We start from the raw sequence: 22,024 nt of genomic DNA, 5'->3' as shown, positions 1-22,024 counted from the left end.
GTCTCTGTGATGTGGCCTTCCCTAGCCTTTCCAACCTGCCATCCCATCAGTGCCCAGGCATACACAACCTAAGCAGAAGTTCAACTAAACCACCTACAGGTCACAGCATGAACCATGCCTTTCTTATGCCTTCCAACTTTGCCCAGAATGTCCCTCTGCTAGAATCCCCTTCCTTATGCTATCAGGTAAAATGCCAATTATTCTTAAAATCCTGGCACCTCTCTGGGTCAGAACATTCCCTACATCTTTCCCTCCAAAGCAGGTTAGTGTTCCTCTTCTGGATCACCGCAGCACATTCTGCACTTCCCAATCTGTAAGTCACATGTCTCTCTCACTAAGCCACAAACACTCCAGAAGCCAGGGGCAGCCCCTTTGGTACCTATATGACCAACACATGCCAATACAGAGCCTAACACAAAGGTGGTATAGAAAGGAAGGAAAAGAGAATGATAAATGAATCAAACAGAATCTAAAAAGACTTTAAATAAATTTTTTTTAAAAACTAAGGAATCTTTTTATTCCTAACATTTGACACCCATCTCTCATAGACATATTTTTGGTTAGGCTCTCCCTGGATGTACACAAAGATTTGGAGATTGTTTCAATCTCCAGTAAAAGGAAACACAACATAGGAGACCTGAGGTATCAAGAGCAGAGAGAGAGAGAGAGAGAGAGAGAGAGAGAGAGAGAGAACCATGGTGCTTTGCCCCAGAACTGGCAAACCCAAAATGCTTAGAAGAGTGTCTGTCGTCATTTATAAAACAAACCTGATGCTCTACCAGTGTCATAGACTGGTTCACCATCCTTTCCATAATTGCCAAGGAACAACTGATTGACCCCTCACAAAGAAGAAACTTGTTCAAATCAGAATCACATATGGCACTTGGGGATTTTCAAGCGACTAAAGCACCTTTCCTAGGTGAACAATCCACGTGTGCCCACACTCATCAGAAGTGCTCACTTTATAAACAAGAGTCAGAGCAACTACAGGTGGTCTTGGGGGGAGAGCTTTATAAACTATGAAGTCTGCACAAATGCCATTACCATCCGACTTACACTTGCTGGGCCGATGGTCCTTTAGTAGGAAAGTGGCAGAATCAAGTGAACAGAAAAGACTTTATGTTCTGTCTGACTCATATTTTGCCTTTTTCTCCTCCCAAAAGAATAAAGCTCCTAATGGTACTTTCTTTGATGACCAAACATGAATTCATCTGCTCAATCTCTTTAATGACTAAAATGTTCCTCCCTTCATCATGAACCAGGAACCTCACTTCAAAACAACAAGTTTTTAATATAAGCATAAGGAGTCAAATTTTTATTCCTTTTCCCCAACTTATGACACTTCAAAAAATAAACAAATTCTAAGGTAGACTGAATTACAGATTCTTAGACATGACCCTATAAAAGGAATTACACCATAGCAGCCTTTACTAGAGGTAGAAAAAAAAAATATTATAATGTGCTTTTATCCTGCAGCCTTCAGTTTTCCCCTCTAGAACATCACCAGATTTGAATTACTCATATATCACCCTCGGATGATCACCTTGGTGTGCTCTTTGAAAAGTACCTCTGTGTGTTCCCAGCCTCCCCTGAGTGGCTCCTCCCTGCTTTCAACTATTCACTGCCCAGTTGAAACCTCGAGTTTCTTGTCTTAAAACTTGCTGATTCCATGTCTTCATTCTCTTTCATCATTCCCCTTCCCCAAATTCTAATACAAATCTTTAATGTCTCGGGGAAAGAGCATTAAAAATAATAAAAACTTGAGAGTGGTCCATCATGATAATATGGAGAATGTATGACCCAAAAGGACACCTCCCTCAATTCAAAACAAGTTTATATTAAGTGCCCAACATATGCCCTGCAAGTAGTTACAAAACAACATCAGCACCAGGTCTGGGGCACACATCTGTAATCCCAGCCACTCAGGAGACTGAGGCAGGAGGATCGCAAGTTCTAAGCCAGCCTCAGCAACTTAGCAAGGCCCTCAGTAACTTAGAGAGACTGTTTTAAAATTTAAAAATTAAAAGGGGGAGGGGGTTGTGGCTCAGTAGTTAAGCACCTCTGGTTTTAATTCCTGGTACAAAAGAAAAAAAAATCATCTTTCCTAGACTACAAGCTTTGTGAGAGGGCCCAATTCATCTTCATGTCCCTCCACCAGCTCATCAAAGGATCTCACAAAGAGGAAGGCCCCTCTGAAATCCAGACAGTTTTGGCCCTTATGGATGACTTATGGTATTAAAATAGAGACCAACTTACAGTGGTTCAACTTATATTTTTTGGTTCTTATGGTTTTGGGGGTGTGGGGTGTGGGGTGTGGCAATTGTTAGTTTTGTTTTTCATTTTGCTGCTATTGTTCTTGTAGCAGTCCCGGGGATTGAAGCCAGGAGCACTCTACCACAGAGTGTAGTTCCCTCACTTCAAAACAACAAGTTTTTATTAAGTACCCAGCATGTGCACTTAATTCAGTAGATCCAGTCTTTTTAATTTTTTTTTTTTTTTTTTTTTTTTTTTTGAGACAGGGTCTCGCTAAATTGCCCAGGCTGGCCTTGAACTTGCAATCCTCCTGCCTCAGTCGGCGAGCAGCTGGGATTACAGGTGTGCACTACTGCATTTGGCTTTAACATATGAATTTTTACTTTACATGATTGTAAAAGTAATACATATTTTCAGTAGATCCATACTTGGAATCATGAACTTTGATTTCTTTCAAGTGTAATGATACCCAGTAGGATACTCTCGTGATGCTGAGCAGCCAGCTACAGCTCCTAGTCAGATCTCTTCATGAAGGGAAACAGCTGAGACTAAGTTAACTGTATTAAATGCATTTTCAGCTTATGCTATTTTTGACTTACAATAGTTTATTGGACATAACCACATCATAAGTCAAGGACCATCTGAAAAAAAGGATGCAAAATCATAGTGGCAAAAACTGTAGTATATTTTAAGGGCTGGGGATATAGCTCAGTTGGTAGAGTGCCTGCCTTGCATGCACAAGGCCATGGGTCCAATCTCCAGCACCAAAAAACAACAACAACAACAAAAAAAAAACTTGTGTATTTTAAATATTTACAAAACATACCAGGCAGTACTACTGGGCTGATCTCAAGATAATTACAGGGTCCAGTTATGAGACATGAATTCAAAGTTACATAATCCAAGATGCCTTCTTTAATCTTGATGGTGTATTTCTGGGAGTCTACCATTCAAGGTTATGGTCAAGATGTGACACATCTTATAAAAGAGGGAAGCTTGGGCCAAAGAGTCCTCCTGCCCACTATCACCATCACCCACGTTCTCCAGGCAACAGTGAACAGATGAGTCAATATTAACAACAATTAACATGTGGTAGCTGCGCTCAAGGGATTCAACAATAAAAAATTAAAAAAAAAAAAAAAAACTAATGGAAAGGGGAAAAAAAATGGAGACAACCCTTCCAGCTAATATAACGGAAAAAAATACCAGGAAGCCAGAATTCCATCCTGAACCCATCACTAAATCATTCATCATCAGCAAGCCCTCCTGGATACATTTAAACTTCAGGGGCTTTTTTCCCCCTGTAAAGAGGAATAATATTACTTTCCGCTCTGCCTCCTGAACAAGGTGATTAAGAGGATCACATAAGATGTGGCGCTGCTTTGGTAAGCTACAGAGCCCTCCATGAACGTGAGAAACATAGGAACAAAGGTTGAACACTTAATCACATGCTGCCTGAGCATCACCATAAAAAGAATCTTTAATGACATTTATAAACATATAAATTCAGACACTGAGATTGTTGTGTCGAGGGAATAACAAGGGGAGCTTCAAGGAAGAAGGAGAGACAAGGTGAGTGGCTATGTAAGAAAGTAAAGCAATTTTGTGGAGCCCCAGAGGGCTCTGGCAATTCTTCTATGAATATCTGAATTTTCTTTGTCATCTTTTTTCTTTGTGGAAATAAAACTCCATGAGTAACCAGAGGATGACAACGACTCCCCCAAACAAATCCAGACTTAGTCCCTAAGGTCCCATACCAACCCAGGCTCCTTCTTCGGTCAAAGGTTCTAGAAAAAGTCACTTGCTCTAGCCGTACCTCCCTCTCAGCCCACTGTAATATGGCTTCCTTCCTCAGGCCTATCTTGCACAAGCATTACTAGTGACATCATAAGCGACCAGCACATGGCCTGCTTGAGCTCTTGCCCATTTGGTTGATGGGAGTATCTGGAGGAGCCTTCCCTTCCTGCTCCCTTAGTGTCCCACCCACCCTGGGCTATTCCCACACTCTTCTCTTGGGTCCTTGTCCAAGCACTCACCCTGGGGGCTGTGGGCATCAGATTCCCCTCTCCCTTTTTTCCTGCAGAATTTGATCCCCACCTGTACTTCACTGCTGCCGGGGTCAGGAGAAGCTCTAATCTGTCTCCAGTCTAGAGCTCTCCTCAGATCTGTTAATTCTTTTTCTTCTGAAGAACCACTAGACAGCTCTATCTTAGTGTCTCAAGACCCTCAAACCCAGCTTGTTAAATTGAGCCTGTCTTGCAGCATGCTCTATTCCTCCTATTCTGTTATAACCATCTATGACAGGGAGCCTCAGTTATCAGATATCCTCCTCCTCCCATCCTGTGCCCCCACCCCACAGATCCGATCAGTCACCACATCTCATCAGCTCACCCTCCCAAAAGTCCTTAAAACTGTCACCATTCTCTCTAGTCACAATTGTCACCAAGCAAGCAATACAGCCCTCCTCCTTTCTTTCCCAAATTGCTACTCTCCATTTCCCAAAGTGTGAAACATAGACTACTGGTGATCCACCAACAGGCTGCCTAAGTGGTATTTGGGCTCTTTTATTTCTAATGGTTATTTTTTTTTCTATCATATGTTAAAACAACTCCATAAGTAGCATACTTAATAAGTCTGAACCAACTTTCATGCACATAACCTGGGGACCTTTCAAAATCAGAACACCCAAATCAAAACCTCACAAAACAGAACACAGGAAATGTGGGAACCATTCCATTAATACGTGTCTGCAGAGCCCATCATGGCGGCTCATGCCTGTCATCTCAGCTACTGGAGAGGCTGAAGACAGAGGATCACAGGTTTGAAATCAGCCTGGGCAACTTATTGAAGCACTACTGAAAATTTTAAAAAGTAAAAAGGTTGGGGATGGTAGCTCAGTGTTAGAGCATTTGTCAAGTGCCCAGTATGCATAAAACCCTGGGCTGAACCCCCAGTACAGGAAAAATTAATTGATTAATTAATTAATTGATTGATTAATTAAAAGGAAGAAAGAGACAGAGAAAATGACCCTGAAATAGGTCTAGGGAGGTAGCCCAGTGGTAGAGCACTTGCCTAATATGGAAATCCCCTAACAGGGGCAGGGACAGCAAGGAGGGGTGGGAGGTATTGCTCTTGAAACAGGCATTCTAAGCAATAAGGCTGATGGGCTGGGGATGTGGCTCAAGGGGTAGTGCGCTCCCCTAGCGTGCTTGCGGCCCGGGTTCAATCCTCAGCACCACATATAAACAAAGATGTTGTGTCTGCCGAAAACCAAAAAATAAATATTAAAAAAAAAAATTCTCTCTCTCTAAAAAAAAAAAGGGATAAGGCTGAGCTCACCTGGGGCAGAGGAAGTCAAATCATGTGTATGGTAAATAGATAGAAAGGATATCTCCACCTCACCTTGGTTTGTCCAGGATTTTGGCACTAAATATCTGGTGTCCTAGGATATCCCTGAGGCCCAAGCAAACCAGAGCAGCCGGTCTCCCTACAGATAAGGCAAAGTGTCTGAAGTTTGAAAAGTAATGCTACCATTTCCCAAAATGTGACACTCTAAGGTTGGGGTGCTAACAGCTGTAAGGCTACATAAGGTTCAATTGTAGAACAGATTTGGAAGACCCCAGGGATATCCCAGTAGAAATGATTAAGTTAATGACTTTTCCCAAGACTGACTTTTTAGAACCTCCAATGTACATTTCACATTGTCTGAAAGAAGGATATAATGTCCTGCATGTCTTGGAATTGAGGAGTATTTTTTGTGCAGGACCTTAAGCATGATTTAGGTTTCAAGAAACATCCTTGGTAAATGTTGTCTTGTAAGGACTGCTAGACAATTTTGGAAAATATAAATTGATGTTACTTATCCATTAACAACTTTATGCTTGTTTAAAAAGCAAAACAAAACCTCCTTAAGTGGTTTATATTTTCCCAGTTCTCTCACTTTTTACCCCTTCCTAGACTCAAGGTCCCAATGGTTCTCAAACGTTTAGAAGCATTCAAGTCACCTGGGGATACTATTACAAAGCTGATTCCCATATGTAGGATTCAGAGTAGCCTAAGACTCTGATTTTCCAATGAAGTCATCACTACTATTCCAAGTACCATACTTTGAATAGCAAGGTTCTGCTCAGATTCAATTTTAAAGGACGCTCTCTTTCCTGTAAGCCTCTGTGACTAGACGACCTTTTCGCAATCCCATAACTTCCTACTCCACCATCATAAGAAGGTCAAAAACATCATTCCCCTAGGAAAACGTTCCTTGGTGACCTCTTAAACAAAACTACAGAACATCCCAACGTTTTTCTTTCTTCCTTCTCTTTTTTTCTTTTGCAGCGCTGAGGATTAAACCCAGGGCCCTGCACATGCTTGGCAAGTGCTCTACCACTGAACCACATTCCCAGCCCCTGCATCCAATTTCATTTTATGTTTACAGCCCTATTCTGGTGCTTCTGTTATATCTAGGTTGTTTTTCTGCCTCTGCCAAACTAAGCTTTCTGAGAACTCTTTTGTCTATGTGCTCAGTGCCTGGCATACAGTAGCTACTCACTAAACTTAGATAAATGGAAGGAAACAATACCCGAAAAGGATATAACACCAGGAAGACTTACAAAATAAGGCTGGGGCTGGGAATGTAGCTCAGTGGTAGGGTGCCTGCTCAGCAGGTATGAGGTTCTGGGTTCAATCCCCAGCATAAGACAGGCAGGCAGGTAGGCAGGCAGACAAAAAAAAAAAAGAAAAGACAACTGTCATGCAACATCAAGTCTGTTGGTTTGGAGTTATGTGGCTTGGAACCCTCAGTAGGAAAAAAATAAGTAGAATCAATGTTAGCATTTCAGAGTCAAATCACAAAAGAACAGCATCACATAATTTTTACACTGTAGAAAAATTAAAATGCCAGCTTTCTTGAAATAAAAAGTAAACCCAGATAATCTTCTGATTAACATCAACGACTAAAACCTACCAGGCACAGTGGGATATGAACCACCATTTCACCTCTAAGTCTATGATCATCCACTTTACAGAGAATCTTTCTGACAATTCTAAGTTTAAACAAACCTTTGTGAAAAGAGTACTTACTCTAGCAGGTTTAATGTAGTCACAGCTGTCAAAATCATGGGCCATGTATCACACTTAAGAGAGCATTTGAAAATGTGTCAATAATTATAATTAGACACTTGTACCAGATCTAATATATTTTCCCTACCCTTTAGCTTCAACTGATGTGAAATTAAAACCAGTTTATCAAAAGTGCAACTCTCAGATCATAATTTAATCCGAAAGTAGATATAAAACCTGTCACACTACAAAGATACAGTACATTTTACTCCAGAGGAGGAAAGGCCACAGCATTGTAATACATCATTTTAGGTAAGGTGACCACCTTTAATGCTGAAGGGGTAAAATACATTATGGAGGTGACATAATCTTCCAATATTTACTTCACTCGTTTATATTTAAGATTCTCTTCAAAATTATGCATGACCCACAGCACAGACACTAACTGTTAACATTTCAGTTTGTTTCCTGCTAGTCTTTTTTCTTCTCCTCTACATCCATATGTATATAACCACAAATCTGGAAAGTACTACATTTTATGTTTATGTTTATGGAATTGTGCATAATTTATGTGAATAGAATTATGCAGTTTTCAGTGTCTTGCTTTTTCTACTTAAATGTTATTTTCTGTACTCTTCATGGTCACTCATTCATTCCAAAAATTTCTGTGCACCTCCTATAGATAAGGAAGTATACTAGGCATAGGACACACACACATACACATTCACACACACTGTACTAAACAAAGTACCTGTTCTCATTGGTATTTATTTACCCCATAGATATACTGACAGTATAGTACATGTAAAATACAAAAAAAAAAAAAAAAAAGTGTTAAGGATCTATCTAGATGGAATAGCTGACAAAGCCTCTTTGAGAAAGTAACTTTTAAAGTGAAATCTGTCTCTAAAAATTCACCTAAAATAGTATTTTTAATGATTACATATGATTCCATGTTTCATATATGTAAATAAAACCTAACCTCTATGATAGAACATTTAGGTGTGTTTTTTTTCTTTTTTTGCTACTCTAGCTAGATGAATAAATGTGTATATTTAAAGACAGTAAATACTTTTTTTTAAATAAGTATAACCAAGGGCTCAAAAATGTTCCAGAAAAATTTATATTAGCAACCCAAAATTTCCAAATCTATCAAATGAAAAATTCAAATATATTACTTAGCTTAAGGGAAGCCAACTCTTAAAAAAAAAAAAAAAAGAGAGAGAGAGAGAGAAATGCAGTTTAGAGAATAAACATGAATTTTATATAATGTTGTTTACTTGAATTTAAATTTTTAAATATATCTAATTTGGTAACCACCAGGAAATCCAATTATCTTGTTAAAGAATACTGATTAAATACTTCAAAAATTCAAGCAAGCACTATTTTACCTTCTTCACATTATAGAATACATCAAAAGCTGTCTGCTCTGGTCTGCTCCAAACTCATAAATAAAATTTTGCTGTTTCTTAAAGACTGTCTATCACAAACCTACTGCTTTTTTTTTAAAGCTATTATAAAAATAAAACTTTTACCCTAAGTCTAAAAATCCATTGCCTCTATTCTTGATCAATATTAAAAAGCTGACTATACAAGTTTCTTGGTCACTAAATGCCTACTTACCACTCACCATATTAAAAAAAAAAAAAAAGATAATTAGCCATATAAGCTCTGCTTTTAACATAAGGCAAAAACCAGACATAGTGCTTTAAAACAATCAAAGTAAAGCTGTGGTTAGCAAAGCTTCCAAAGCCCAGAGTTCTTCAAGACTCAAACTTATGCACGGAGAGAGGGAAAAAAAAAAAAAAAATCATCAAGCTCCATTTACTGGAAAAACCAAAAAAGAGACTGAAAGAGAATCAACGCATTATTAAACTTTGGAAATAACTGAGTCTGTGCCCTTCTAGACAAACAGGAAAGGAAAAGCACTATGAAGAAAAAGGTTAAGAAAATTACATTCCTGGGCCACACAATTGGTTTACAACAGAAAAATACACTGCTAGAGTCTTTGTGCTCTCATTCACACCATACCACACTGCTTTAAACACTAATCAAAAACCTAATTCAGCTGGGAATGGCGGAACACACCTGTAATTCCAGTAACTTGGGAGGCTGAGGTAGGAGGATCTAGGAGGGTCACAAGTTCAAAGCCAAACTTGGCAACTTAGCAAGACCCTGTCTCAAATTAAGAAATAAAAAGGGCAGAGATAAAGCTCAGTATTATACCTGAATTCAATCCCTAGTACCACACGGAAAATACACACTCATGGTAGCAAAGAAAATACACTTAAGGTACAAACAATGTTGAAATTTCAAGTATAAAGTACAAACGACTTTTGATTCAGCAATTCCCAATCTTTGGTATACAGAAGATAGTTATCTAGAGCTGTTTTTTCCTATGCATACCTACCTATGATAAAGCTCAATTTATACATTAGGCCCAGGAAGAGATTAACCCCTAAGATTAAAATAGAATAATTATAATAAAATGGTGTGATAAAAGCTATTTTAAATCTATAAATTTTATTTCTGAAATTTTACATTTAATATTTTTGGGCCCCAGTTGACCTCTGGTAACTGGAAACACAGAGAGTAAAACCACAAATAATAAAGTTGATATGAAATATATATAAAGTTAGTCACTGAAGCACTGTAATATATAATGTCACCTAAAGTAACAACAAAAGGTTGGTTAAATTAATTATCATACACAAAGGTATGCCTTTCAAAGGAATGTAGCAACTCAGAACTAAAACATGCACAATAGAGAATACAGTTCAATATTCATAGGAAAAAAAATTAGTACCTGAGGACAGTGGACTGATGTCCCTGTTGTCCCTGTTACCTGAAAGGCTGAGAAAGAAGGAATGCTTGCATCCAGAAACTGGAGGCCAGTCTGGGCAACAGCGTGAAATCCTGTCTCCAATCCATCCATCAATCAATAAACCAGCCAGGCACAGCACTGCACACCTGTAATCCCAGCTACTTGGGAGGCTGAGGCAGGAGGGTCACAAGTTCTAGGCCAGCCTGGGCAACTCAGTATTACACCACCCCTGAATTCAATCCCTAGTACCACATGGAAAATACACACTCACAGTAGCAAAGAAAATACACTCAAGGTACTAACAGTGTTGAAATTTCAAGTATAAAGTGCAAATGACTCTTGATTCGGCAATTCCAATCTTTAATATACAGAAGATAGTTATCTAGAGCTGTTTTTTCCTATTTTGAAACCCTGTCTCAAAATTTAAAAAAAAATAAAAAGATCTGGGGATATAGTCAGTAGTAGAGGTAGAGGACCTCTGGATTCAATCCCCCGTAACGGATGGGAGCTGTGCAGAGGTAGGGGGAAGGATGGGAGAAAGAACAGAAAAATACCACAAGTATATACAATAAGGAGCCACTAATGCTGGGCCTCAGCAGGAGAGAAAACAGGAAGAACTGGGACTGTGGCAAGTACAATGCACATGTCACCCCTGACAGACACAATCAAAAGCTCTGGAAGGTTCCTGCAGGAACAAGGTCTCAGGGCTACGGATGTTTTCAATGTTACTGGAGCAGCTGGAAATCTAGATTTTTTTTTTTTCATGGGAAATTTCCTCATTTTTAAATACTGTCAAGTATTCCTTAAGAAAACATTTAAAATGCAATAGCAAACAAAATACAACACTCAGGTGCATTCAGCTCAGGGCTGCTAGTTTTCCACTTACATTAGAGAGCATGCTACTTTGGGAACATACAGCCTGGGTTAAAGTTCAGATGTATGATCTCCAACATGTTACATCACCTCTCTTGGTCTCAGTTTTTCCTCCTGTAAAAGGAGGATAGCAAGTCTAGGTACTTACTTCATAGAGTGGGTATGAGAATTCAATGAAATATTGCAAGTAAGGACCTAACCAAGGCCTCCATTATCTTAACCTTCAGCCTGGCATTCCAAGGAAACTCTAGTGTAACTCCAAATCTCCCTTCCTTACCTTCCTTCTGTGGCTTTCAGCTTAATATAATCCACACAATCAAATCACTTCATAAAGCTTGCCATTCCTTCCAATTGTCTGAGATCTTGCAAGACTCCCTGAGAAGCTTCATCTTAAGACAGGAGTCTGATTCTGGTGATTAAAATTAGGCACACCTGTTTTGTATAACTCAGCTCCTAAACAAAAAACCAACTACCTCATTTATTTGCCCCATTCCCTCTTTCTAGAATGTTGCCTAGTCTACAACCTACATATATACAGATACTTGTCAAAATGATAATATCAAAATGGTACCTCTTTCAAAAGCTAGCCAAACAGATACTTCCTCAAAGGTGTTGGGTGATCCTTATCCTTCTATATCTTGGGACTGAGATACTCAGTGCTCTGCCATGTATAGTTAGATGTATAATTCTTCACCCTTTATTCAAGTAGCCTTAAGATCAAGTTGGTTACACATCCACCAACCAACTTGATCTTAATGGCTACCAATAAAAAAAAAAAGATCAAGTTGGTTTTGCTCAGCAAAATCCCATGCCTAGTCCCAAGCACAATAAGACATACTATATGCTCAGTAAATGAAAGATAAAGAAGAGCAGGAATATGAAGGAGCAAGAAAACAGGAAAATTTTAGGAGGGACAACTGACAAAAATTAAGTGTTTATGTCTTTGAATATAAAGAGGTGTCTCTACTGACCTTCCATTTTACAATTCTGAATAATACATGGAGTCATCTTCCCCACCTCCCTCTCACCCTCTCATCCTTTCGGTGCTAGCAGGTACTCCTGCTTTCCCCTTATTACTGAAAACCACCATTCTATTCAAATATGATCTAAATCAACAGGGAGCTAAGGGCTCCTGCCACCATTTTAAGTCAATCAGCCCCACCTTTGATGTTGATTGGGATCAAGATGATAATGCACTCTTGAAGCTGGTCCAAAACACATATTAGTCACTTTAATCTGATTTGGAGAAACAAGCAAAGACCCTAAAACAGAGAAAAGAATTGGCGGGGGAGGGGATGCATAGGGGTGAGGCCTTTCTGTAGAACTGATGAAAAACAATATCCTCATCTAGATTAGCAGCTATTCAATAAACAAATTAAGCTTAATTTCCACAACACCCAGAACAGGTTTCTTTTTTTTTTTTTTCTGAACTGCTGATTATGAACTATTAGCAAGTTGTAAAATCAACTTAGTAGATAGGTATCAGAATTTTTAATAAAAAGTGAATACAAAACAGAAAGCATTACAATATTGCTTTGTGGAACTTGTAATTCAGCTTTATTTTTTAATAAGCATGTATGAGTGTGTATGTATTAGCTTATGATGAAAAATGTATTGCCAAGAGTCAAACGTCTTCTAAAAACACTGAAATAAAATTAACCTTTTCCTTTTTTTTTTTTTTTTAACTGGACCATACCAATAAATATTTTTGTTTTAGCCACCTATTGCTCACAACTGTTCAGGTTCTTCAAGTTTGAAAAACATGTGAAAAATATCTTTTGGCACATTGTCCCTAACCATTTTCCTTACTTATGAAAAGGAAGGTGAGGGTCACTTTAGATAATATCTATCCTTTTCTCCTGACTGTTCCTACCTGCATTTCTGTACTGTGTAAGTCCTTGGCATAAAGAGGAGACAGAAATACCCAGCTTTCTTGGAGATTTTTGCTTATAAGCATTAACTTACCACTTAAGAATAGTCAAGCACATTATATTTTTGCCCAGCGTACAGCACCACTTATCAGTAGCTGCAATAGTGAAAGACTCACAACATGCTTTAAAATATCATCTCAACCCATCCCCTCCATTCCTGTCAAGTTCTTTTTATTACACATTTTTTTCTCAGCACCCACTCTCCAAACTCCAAGTATCATCCCACTTTAAACATCCAGCTTCGTCCAACATCACCCCCTACTTCCTTTGTCCTCTTTTTCCTTTTCTTATAAAACCCAAATGCTTCATTGCTTTCGTTCTTGTTTTGTTTTGTTTTTAGTGGTTCAATCAACAATTCTTCCCTGAATATCTAAAAAAAAAAAAAAAATTTTTAACTTACAGAAATCTTCTTTTTCAATGGCATCAATGCTGCCTGGTGACTATGAATGGCTGATCTGGACTTTCAAAGATGAACGAAATGCCTAGTCATTACGTATTCAAGTTGAAAAGTTCTATGTGGTACCCATTCAAATCAGCCATTAAAACCTATCTGAAGAGGAGTTTACTTTGGGTTCCATCCATTTTCCAAAGAGATCACGCACATTCTTTCACCTCTGACGTAAGCACTGCCTACCTCTCTGTGCTCTGACAACTGTTTGACAAGTTATACCACAGGCGAAAACTGGAGTAAATGAGTCAATTCACCAAGTGTTTGGGGCCCAGCCATACACACGTTAATGCAGGATTCCTTGCTCTACAGGGTATAAAAAAATTAGTTGAGGACTGGGACTGTAGCTCTGAGGCAGAACACTTGCCTAGCATGTGGGAGGCACTGGGTTCAATCCTTAGCACCGCATAAACACTAAACAAATAAAGCCATGCTGTCCATCTACAACTATAAAAAAATAAAAATTAAAAAAAATTGATATTCTTCCCCAAAATGGAAAATTTTCCCTTAAATATAAAATAAAAAGGAAACAAACACTGAAATGAATATGATAAATGTTTATATTCACTAAGTACAAGTTACAATTAAGCATTAAAAAAAGGGTGCATCAGGCTGGAGATGTGGCTCTGTAGTAGAGAATATGCTTAGCAGGAGTGAGGACTTGAGTTAGAGCAAAGCACAAGAGAGGCCAGGCAAGATGGCACACACCTGTAATGCCAGCCACTCAGGAGGTTGAAATGAAGGGATAATAAGTTTGAGGCCAGCCTCAGCAGCTTAGCAAGACTCTCAACAACTTAGGGAGACCCTTATCTCAAAATAAGAAATAAAAAGGGCTAAGGATGCAGTTGAGTGGTAGAGCGCCCTGCCCTGGGTTCAATCCCCAGTACCAAAAAAGGCACAAAGGGGTGGGTAAACAAATATATTTCCTTCTACCTACAGTGTCTGTTCTCCCTGCTTCACACTCGTGCTTGGGACCACAGTGACCGGTGACTGTTATCATTTTCTCTGAGAATTCACTGATTCCCTAGAAGCCAGCATCCCTTTGCTCCCCTATCACATAATCATCCATTCATTCTTTTAGCAATTAAAAAACGATTTATTGGCTGTGTGGTCTCGGCCAGGCATTATGTTAGGTGCAAAAGATACACAAAAGATGAATAAGACACAGTCCCTGCCCTCAAGGAGCCCAGTGAGACAATTGGAAAGGCTTTAAATTGGTGAAGGGGAATGAACTGTATCGAAAGAATAAATGGAAGAATGAATAAGTTGAAGTTCTTGCCCTCAGAGAGCTCAATCAAGGACCAGAATGAAGAATGGGGATGATAAAATGCTAGGAGACTGTCAAAAGGCAAGATCAACATGCATTCTTGCTGGCAATGAGATTACTCTGATCCCTGAAGGATTTGGCTCTCCCCAAAACGGGATTTGGGGGTGGGGGGGGGAACACGACAATGCAAAGGGCTAGGCAGCCAAGGCCAGGACTCAGGATGAAAGACAGCTGACCTCTTGGAGATCCATCAGGACACATGCAGCCCCTCACCTCACCCCATCCCTCCCCAAACAATATTCACCTACTGCATCCACTTCCACAAAATGTAGAAAGGACTAATTTAAAGTTACTTTCCCAGTCACAGAAATAAAGGCCAGATACCCAGAGTAAACAATGAAGCAACTCTAACAGGCAAAGTGGAATGTTGGTCAGAGACTGAAAACCCAAAAGTCAAACAACTGAGTAATGGTGGCTCCGGAAAATAAAGCTCTCATGGATCACATAAGAGCCTTCAGACTTATAAACAAGCTCAGATTTCCAGAACTGCCTAGAAGAGCACAAGCATATTACTTGACTGTGCAGTCAACATGAATATTGGGCAGGGGTATATTTGTTTTCCCTTTAAAAAGAAAGCTGATGGGTCTCTGGTTTGGTTTGGTTTTTCTTTTTTCTTTCTTTTATTCTTGCTATGCTAGCAATCAAACTCAAGACCTCAAGTAAGTGCCCCGCCACGGAGCTATATCACCAACCTCCCCCACAATTCTTTGTCTGCTCAGTCTCTTATGAGTCAATTTTGAGTGCCAAACCAACCTCTCCTCTGAACCAAAGGCTATGATGTGCCAACCACACCAACTTGATGAAGCTCTTTCAAAAAGGGAGTCTTTTCACTTAAATGTCCTTTCCAACAGACAGATCCTGGTTTGGAACTTCTGATTCTTAAAGTAGCACAGCAAGCAAGAGCAGTCTATGGTCAACAGCTAAAAAAGAAGGAAATCTTCTGTTTGGTTCTTCTGTGAGCTGGAATTGGCCACAGGGTGGGGTGGGGGTGGGGGGGGACACACAAAGTTTCATTCCAAAAGATCAAAGAAGGCATTTTGTACCAGGAAGCCTAATTCCAAATCCTCATTTCCAGGAATAAAGCCACAGTGCCCAATACTTGCCTGGGAAAATAAAACAGGGGACTCTGTGGATTCCAGTTAAAACCTCTGATGGCTTTATTTCCCAGCCTCACCAGTTTAATGTTGTTAACATTTTACCCAGTCACTGCTTAAACTTAAATACCACTTCCAGCTCTGAATGGTCACTTTACCCCTGGGTAAAAACCAAAGCATTTTAACACTTCACAACAGCACTCTGTGCCCCATCCCAAGTACTAGATATATAAGACAAGGTGATGCTGAGAAGTGCCAGCTGCAACCCAATCATGTCTCCCACAACAGCAGAGAATTCAGGAGAAACACCACTGCAGCCTATGCCATTACTTCAGACATAACACTGGATATGAGAGTGGAAGGAGGAGACAATAGAAAAAGCAATGTACCTCAGCTTTACTCAAGTATAACAAATAATCAGCCGGCTCTAAAATTATTACCTGGGGTCTTCTTAACCAGCCAATAGTTCTTGTGTGCCTACTTTATACAAGACACCAAGCTGTCTATAGTTGGCAGAGTGCAGTGAAATATTCCCCAAGTAATCATTATGTTAATAATGTGTTTAATTTTATCATTTTATGAAAAAAAGTATGTGTCACATATGTAGGTTATAAAGTCTAAAAATAAAATCAGCATGCATGAACCCAACACCCAACCCAAAAACCAGAACATCACCGATACTGTATCATCTGCCTACCTTGTCCACCCTTATCCCAGGCCACACACATACCAGGTAATCATTATCCTGAATTTGAGGTTTTGGTACAAGTATAAATGCATCTTGAAGATCACCTCCTATTCCCAAAAAAGTGAGTTGGCTTTCTAAATATGGCAGCAATAGATAGTTACCTCTTAGAAAGATAGTTAGTGTTTTGTTTTGTTTTATTTGTTTCTTCTAAAGAAAAGGTGGACTGATGCTATAAAAAAACATATTAAATAAAGACTAAGTGAGACTTAGTTACGGAAAACTCATGAAGACAGTGTGTGAATACATGAAGTTTAGTAATCACTGGCAAGAGTAGCCCGGAACAAGTTTTCCAGAATACCACAGACCTCTGGTTCAAATCTCTACTCCACCATTTAAATTTGCCAAGCCTCAATTTCTTATTGTAGAAGGGTAAAATAATAATAAAGCATATGGTGCTTTTAGAAAATGAGGTGAAAAAGTGCATGTGAAGACCTGAACAGTGTCTGGCTCATATCCAACACCCCCAAATTATCCTGTCATTAAACTCACACACACACATATCAGAGGGTTTTGCCACTGTCAATGGCTTGCTTCTCCTAATTCTTAATGACTTGGGCATGAGATCTCCTCTCATAAAAATAAATCAAGATACAAGGATCCAACAGCCAAACAAGCCACAAAGGACAGCTCCCAGTCCAGCATTGATTCCATCTTCACCTTGTGACCTTGAAGAACAGGATCATTTTTCAAATCCATTTCTGTCCTGTCTCCTCCTCCCTTAGAAGACTAGATACTCAATCGAACCCTAAGAATTACCTAGAAACTTATCAAGATCACCACAGGACTAGTCCAGTTGAGTCTTGGCTAAGACAGAGGCATAATCTATATTTACTGATTCAGTCTCTCTTATTCCAAACATAGTTGCAGGAATAAAATCTGGTAAATCACTACTTTAAAAAAAAAATTTCACAATGCTATTAATCAAATTAAATTTCTCACTTTGAAAATTCTTTCCATTTCTGAACATGGCATCTTTACTCTGCATCCTTAACACTCTTTTAAATTACTTAGATGATCACTTTCTCCCAAGGCACAAAAGTTGTAAGACTACTACCTAAATCAAGTTTTGTTGAAAACCACTCTCTCCTTTTGAAATTAAACTCAGCAATACAGCTGTAAAACAAGAGTGTGAACCCGATCTGTGCATAGCCAGTCCTTTATATGTCATCTACCCAGAATTTATCTCAACATCATTCACCACCTTTGAGTACTTGCATCAGGGGTGACAGAAGAAATGCTATTTTCAACACAAAACACATCAAATTAAGGCATACATTTCAAATTAAAAATACTTGCATTTTTAAAAAATGATTCCAGACCAGAAAACAAAAGTAACTGAATCACAAAATGATCTGATCCTAGGAGATGGTGATCTAGATCCTATCCAGTCCTAAAATAACCTTCTGACCCCACTGTCCCCATTAATGACAAGGGTGAGGCCCATATTTCATACTTAAGCAGTCTGCACATTGTAACGCTGCATGGCAAGCTGGTGTCTGAGGTCAGCACAAGTCTAGTGTCTGCCGGCTGCCCAAGCCTGGGCCCCTGGCCAGCAACCCACCTCCAGAGACAAGTGCCAGGACATACTATAGTGTTTCCATTTAAGGCCCGCCACTTGGATCAGCCCATCTCTGAAATTTCTTAACACCACCTTTCCAGGAAGAATTTTTTTGGGGGAAAAGGGAGGTGGTGTCTATTTTTTGCCACCGCCTTCCCTTGGGCTGTCAGAGTAGTCTGTATCGCTGGGACAGGATTCTTTAAAATCAATGGATAATGTCTCCATTCGAGGGTCTCTTCACAAATATATAAAATATGTTTAGGGTCGGTTCCTTTTCCCATCCTCTAAGACCTATCTCCCATGGCTCAAAAAAGAGAAAAGGAAAAATAAATAAATAAAAGGAACAAATCCATTCTATTACCTTCTACCTCTCTACAAAAGTCCAATTAATGACAACTTTTTAACCTAAGACTTTTTTTCTGCTAAGTGGAATGTGTTCTTCCTCAAGTAGCTTCTTCCACAGCTTCCCTCCCATGCAAGGAGCGTTCAAAACACCAGGGAAAATGGGGAGAGGGTGGGAGACGCATCTGGCACAAACTGGACAGAGCTGAGCCAGTCTAGAACCCGACGGAAGTCTGAATCCAGCGGCCTCAGAAGCCCACAGTTCTCCCCAACGCGCCCAAGGTTCTAGCCTCACTGTTTTGGTTACAGTGTTGAAGGAAGGGTTTTAAACTTGGCAAAGTACCGTGCAACATCTGTAACCACATTTGCCTTCTGGGGATCGGAAGATGAATCCCACATTCCTGGCTTTGAAGCTTTTTGAAACTGCAGCTAGGAAGAACGGAGGGAGGGAGGGAGTTGAGCAGAGTTTATTGGCTGTCTCTCCAGCAGAAAATTCCTCTTGGAAGGGATGGATATTTTGAGGGTGGGGGTGATTCGCCCATCTCTTTACTCTCTATCAAGCTCAGCTAGGAAGGTGAGCCCCGTGGCCGAATGGCCAGATCGATTTATAAGTCTGAAGCGCACACCCTGAAGGAGTTCACTACACACCCACACACACACACACACCCAGTGCAAAGCCGAGACCCCTGCTCCATGCCTCTGCCCTCCCCGTCCGTATCCCACCAGCAGTTCAGGCCCAAGGCAAGACAGTTTTGTTCCGCGACTGCTCCCCCCACCGAGAGGGGATCAAGCTTGGGGGAGAAAGGAATGAAAGCGAGGGGGAGGCACCGCAGACGCCCACCCTCCCACCCCCAACCCTGCCTCTTCTCCCGCTAGGCTCCCTCCTCCCTCGATCCTCCCGGCTCCCGCAGCACGGCCGACGACCTGCTCTCACCTCTGGTCCCGCCGCGGCCGGGGGCAGAGCCGGGGGAGGCGGAGTGCGCTAGGCAGCCGGGCGCTGCAGGTCGGCGCGGCGCGGGGCGGGCGGCCCCGGCGGGCGCGGGGCGGGGCGGGGCGGTGCAGCCGGCGAGGGAGCCCGGAACTCTGCGGGGCCGAGGGCCGGCGGCCGGCCGCGAGTGACGGCGACGACGGCGGCTGCAGCGGAGGGGCGTGTGGGGCCAGGGGCTTCCCAGCCTCGGGCCGGCGTGGCTGGCGGAGGAACAGGCTGGTAGCGGCAGCGGCAGCAGCGGCAGCGGCAGCCACCCGGGGGAAAGAGCCGGGGGAGGGAGGGGAGGCGGGGTGAAGAGCAAGAGGAGGAGGAGGAAGGGGAGGAGGGCGGGCGGAATAAACTTCCCGAGGCGCAGAGGCTCGAGCCGGGAGGACGGCCTCGGGCTGGGCGGGAGCGCCGGGTGGGGGCTGCCCCGGGGGCGGTGGGGGAGACGATCACAGAGAGTAGAAAAGTTCCCCCAGCGCCGTGGGGTAGGCTGCGGCGGCGGCGGCTGCAAAGAGCAGGAGCCGGAGCGGGAGGAGGAGGAGGAAGTGGCTGCGGAGCGCTCGGCCAATGAGTGTCTGGAGCTGTGATTAACCAGGCAGCAACACATCATTTCCTCCCGGCGCGGATCCAGGGAGCCGGGAGGGAGAGGGAAGGCGGCGGGGCGGGGCCGTCCCCGCGCCCCCTGCAGGCGCCCGGCCCGGGGCGAGCCCGCCGAGCCCCGCCGAGCCTGACCGCGCCGCCCCCGGCGCGCCGGGCGCTGTCTAGCCGGTCGGTAGCTGGCCGCCTGGCCGGGAGGACACTGCGAGCGCGCCGCCTGTGGGGCTCCTCGGAGGCGGCGGGGCAGGCCCGAGCCGGGCTCCCGCGGCCGGGGTGGGAGGAGGAGAGGCCGCGCGGCGCGGGTGAGTGCCCAGGTAGGCGCGGGCGGGGCCGTCTGGACAGCTCCCGGGGGCGCGCGAGGCCGGCGGGCGGGCGGACTGCCTCCTGGGCCCCGGAACTGCGGGCCTCATGCATCTCGAGCCCTGCTTGTCAGGCTTAGGCTGGATTCTCAGAGAGAACCTTCAGCATTCTCACCCAGGCCATTTCTGACCTGCCTACAAATCCCCTTCCACTGTGTTCATTTCCTCGCAAGGTCTGGGTTATGAAAGCCCTTGCCATTTTCGCAGTCGGCTTCCTTGGTAATAAAAACATATCTGGGAGTCGGGGTGGGCTTCTGCAGTAATCTAGCCCTGTCCTAGGCGCCATGGGAGTTTACAGAGCAAAGGAAGGAACATTCCCCACCGCAGAGAGGCTGGCAACCTCAGCCTTGGATACACAAAAACACCCCAGTATGCTAATATTATCCAGAGCATCAAAAAGACATGCAAGGATCAAATTTTGCATGGTGCCTGATGAGTGTAAGGAAGCGCTATGCCTTTTTCTCTGCCCTCTAGAAGTCTATAACGTACAGTCTTCACACAAAGCAAAATAAAAGCATGACACCAATAAATGGGAATACAGTAAAGTATTTTTATCTCTACAGGTCCATTCATGCAGAGGGCATTTATTGGGTGACTGTCTACAGTACTGCAAAAGGTTGCAAAGGAAATGGAAGATCTGATCTTTCAGGTCAGGAGTTTACAATCTAGTTAGAAACAGGCATACATACAAGGAACAGCTAGCGGGGGGGGGGGGGGGGGGGGGGGGGTGGGGGAATCCCCAGGTATTGAGTAAACAAGAAGATGGAGAAGGTTGGAGGTTTTTTTTGTTTTGTTTTTTAAATAAGGAAAAGACTTTATACATATGTTCGGTGAGGATCAGGAGAAGAAATTCCAGGTCAAATCAAAGGAAGACTGCTTGTATGTATCCCTGCTGTATGGAACAATAATAACAATGTCACTTGGCTCTGCCACTTAAAATCCGTTTTGACCTTGTGCACACTTTTAACCTAATAAGGAATTAAAGGCTGTCTCATAATATGGTTACGCAGTTCAAATGAGAATACACGTGAATGCTTTTCAAACTGCTGTTTTTCTATCATGTACATTTATAGAGTATTCTTTTGATAAACTGGTCTCTTTTTGAAGCCTTCTTTACAGTACCCTCTAGGCTGTAAGCTCCATGAGGGCAGGAACCAGGTTTGATAGTGTTCATTATCTTCTCACCATGACTAGCAGAGTGGTACCTGTGAATGCTTAATAAAGGTTTGCTGAGTAAGTGAATAAATGAATTGATGAATATTGTTATGCTTTGAACTATTACTTTCATTTGTTCCTTACGCAGTCTTTTGGTTTTGGTTTTGGTTTTGGTTTTTGGTAATGGTCTTATTGTGTGGCTGGCTGAGTGCAAAACTCTCTAACTTGGGACCTTCCTATGACTGACTTGTGTTCCAGGAGGCTATATGGGAGGATTCTGGGTAGTGCTTTTAATCTTATACTATGATTGTCTAAAGCATGAGAATACACTAAGATACTATCCTCCCTCTACACTCACTCAAGGATACACCCCTTCAGGCTTTAACACCTTAATACAGGGTTTCTCAACCTTGGCCCTGTTGACACTTTTGGCTGGATAATTGACATGCTATCCTCTGCATTGAAAGACATTTAGCAATATCTTCAA

The 22,024-nt window shown here is 41.9% G+C and overlaps 1 protein-coding gene across 2 annotated transcripts in view; it reads right to left on the bottom strand.

Annotated features, from left to right (window-relative positions):
* The window catches only part of Acvr1 (activin A receptor type 1), a 130,644-nt gene extending 111,126 nt beyond the window's left edge, over positions 1-19,518 (bottom strand). For both annotated transcript variants that reach the window (XM_046426883.2, XM_046426881.2), the window contains exon 1: positions 19,388-19,518. The gene's annotated coding sequence lies outside the window, so the exon portion shown is untranslated. The remainder of the gene's footprint in view (positions 1-19,387) is intronic.
* Between the last annotated feature and the right edge of the window lie 2,506 nt (positions 19,519-22,024).

The sequence above is a fragment of the Marmota monax genome, unplaced genomic scaffold (assembly GCF_021218885.2).
Source record: "Marmota monax isolate L192 unplaced genomic scaffold, Marmota_monax_Labrador192_F-V1.1 WCK01_AAM20220418_F8-fsc00048, whole genome shotgun sequence".
Taxonomy (NCBI): Eukaryota; Metazoa; Chordata; class Mammalia; order Rodentia; family Sciuridae; genus Marmota; species Marmota monax.
Note: the sequence above shows the minus strand (reverse complement) of the source record. Positions and strands in the feature narration are given on the sequence as shown.